Source organism: Habropoda laboriosa, unplaced genomic scaffold (genome assembly GCF_001263275.1).
Source record: "Habropoda laboriosa isolate 0110345459 unplaced genomic scaffold, ASM126327v1 scaffold30, whole genome shotgun sequence".
In the NCBI taxonomy this organism is placed as follows: Eukaryota; Metazoa; Arthropoda; class Insecta; order Hymenoptera; family Apidae; genus Habropoda; species Habropoda laboriosa.
This window is the reverse complement of record NW_017100178.1, coordinates 1,391,809-1,394,811: the sequence shown is the minus strand read 5'-3', so window position 1 is coordinate 1,394,811 and position 3,003 is coordinate 1,391,809.

The window sequence follows — 3,003 nt, the reverse complement described above, 5'->3', positions numbered from 1 at the left end:
AAGTAAAAATGTTACAAACTGAAGGAGTTATTTGCTAATTGCGAAACTTTTTCTGCTAGAGCATTATTGCTAGCAGCCATACTCATCAAGGATTGGAATGATATTGAATTATTATGGGTAACCACGTTTCTTATCATATTTACATGCTTATGTTCGCTTTATATGATAAATAAATTTCTGCTTAAATGTAATGAAAAAAATAAAGCCGCAAAGAAAGTTACAAAAAATGAAGACTACTACTCCCTCGGAGTGCAATCAGTTGCTAACCCTTTCTGAGTTAGGTGATCCAACTATTACAAATCCACCTTATCTCTTCCTATTAACGCTGCTCCAATTAAGTAAACGCGAAACTAATTAAAAAATTGCATCAAAGTCAGTGTCCAAGAACTAGATCCAAAAATCTGTTCAATTATTATAGACAGTTTTTTCTCTTATATTGTTAAATTAATACTATTTTTCCTTTCTGCTTTCTCTTCATATTGGTATCTATTTCGTAAAACGTAGAAACACACAAAAATGCGGCAGGAAATTCTTAAAATAACAATTACACTTCCCGCGTGCAATTGAAATCAGTAATAATGGAGAGAATCTAACCCTTAAATTTGTCGACAGCTCTATCGTTGCTTTCAGTCACGTTTTTCCTAGTTTTCAAACTTGTCTCAAGTTTTCAATTCAAACTTACCTTTGATCTGACTTCCACTCGTCTAACTTAACATATAAGAGCAATTGGTAGCTGAGGACAGTGGAGAGCAAATTAAATAAAGTAAAGGAACGAGGAGAAGGTGTAAATAGGATAAAGAGGATAAAGAGGGTGTGAAATGATTTGGATGTGATACTTGGAGGAAGGCGTGATTAAAGCGGAAGTATGAGTGGAATATAAGATTTAATGTAAACCAAGTACATTCGTTTACCCTTGAGGCTGCAATTATCAATAAACTAACTATAATGGGCGGTAATCATTGTTAGATCATTGGTAAAAAAGTTAACAACAAACATGTTACCAGGTAAGGAACATATGTAGTATTACATTCGTTACGGGTTTCAGAGAGGAAGTAATGTAATTGCGACAGAAAATGTATGTATCGTTTTTTCAAATAATATTGCAAACGTTAGAACATTGTAGAGATGATTTACGTAGAGATAAATTCTGATCGAGAAATCAATCAAAGATTAATCCTTTCATTACTATTGGCGCCTATAGGCGTTTTGAAAATTTCCTCGCACTATGCTGTTGGAGCATTTTGGTGCACTTCCACTTTAATTTAATAAACGAAATTTTAAAACGATACGGCAAAAGTAACAAATTTTGCAACCGCGGTTAAAAATTTACCGTCAGTCACCCACATTAGGCGTCAAAATCTGCCGTAGCGAAAGGGTTAAAGACTATTAACAAACTACCAGACAAAATGGAGACAAAAGAAACGATCAAACCCAAACGTGTTAATATTGCCAGCAGCCTTCGTTTCTATACACTCTCCGTATTAACATTTCCTCGTCTAAATAAATAACAAACAATGAAAGCTCTCAATCAGAACACTTGGTCTCCTTGAATGATGCAGTTATTGAACAAAGTTTCGCGACTGGTGGTCACAATACCCAAAAATAAGTTCTGCACCTTAGAGCAAGATTAACCCAACTCCATTTTTATCAAAATTGAGTATGCACCATCTTACTGCTCTTTACTTACAAACTTAGAACCATAGGGATTTATTCACGTTACATAATAAATAAAATCAGTGTGATCACTGATGTTTCTTTGTTCTTCTGTAAAATTACAATACAGGACTTGAAAGTGATTGATTAATAATAACTTTGATGTGGATTTGGATAAGTCCTCTAGTGTAAGTGAATTAATCTGCAGGCACAGTGCTGTTTGTAATTATTCGAGTTTGTTTGGCATTTCAAAACTTGCTCTGCAAGAAATTGGCTGCCAGTAGTGATGGACTCTGAAACAGTTCTAATATGTGCATGTGGCAAAAAATTCGAATCATTTCGGACATGATTCGGTGCTTGAAACTCTTGACAGTCTTGGTAAATCTTGAATCTTAAGTCTCGATAGGTTTCAAAGTATTGAAAGTTTTGATAGGACTTGAAAGCTTGGCGAGTATTCAATATCCTATTTTGAATGCCTCTATTCAAGCGGTATTACCGATAAAATATTAAAGATATTGAATACTCATGCGTAAAATATTGAATGCTAACCAAGCTTTCAAGACGCATCAAAGCTTTCACGACTTTCAAGACCAATCGGAACTTTAAAGACTCAAGCCATATCAAGAGTTTCAAGTATCGAATTAGGTTCGAAGTGGTTCGAATTTTCACAGTATTGAAAACCTTTCAATCGCTTCGAAATTCATTTAAACGGTGAAATGATTGCCTTTTTGGTACTGGTCTTGTTGAAATTTGTCATAAAACTGGTAATTAAGCAAAGAGCGCCTAGAAAATTGCACAGAACCGAAATTACACCCTTCGAACGTCGTCGAAGTCGAAAAGCCCCGGCCTCGTTGCTTGAGTCCCCAAAAACCATTCAATTATTATGGACAGTGGCTGGTTCTCAGGCTGCAAGCACGGTACCAGAATCGAGTGGAATCCAGCTGAGAAGCCGGGCCCGGTAGACGTCGAACAAGTAGGATTATTCGCCGTTGGATCGGAGCTGGAGCCGGGACACCGGGGTCGGGGCCGGGGCCGGGGAACAATGTCGGAAACGACGAGGACGGTATGCCGAGATATGCAGGATATCGCGCAGAACTGCGATCCTTCGAGGTCGGAGCAGAGGCACGGTTATAGAGCGGTGTACGCGACTAAAGCTAGATACATATCCCCCGTTGCACCACTACCACCACTACCATCATCCACCACTGCCACCCTCCTATCGCCAACATCAATATACCAACAAACACCGTCACTAACACCAGAGGGAACGGCAACGCGCACCGAGACAGAGAATACGTCTAAGTGTATTACCTCGGAGAGCGTACCGTTCCACCTAAATATGTAATAATA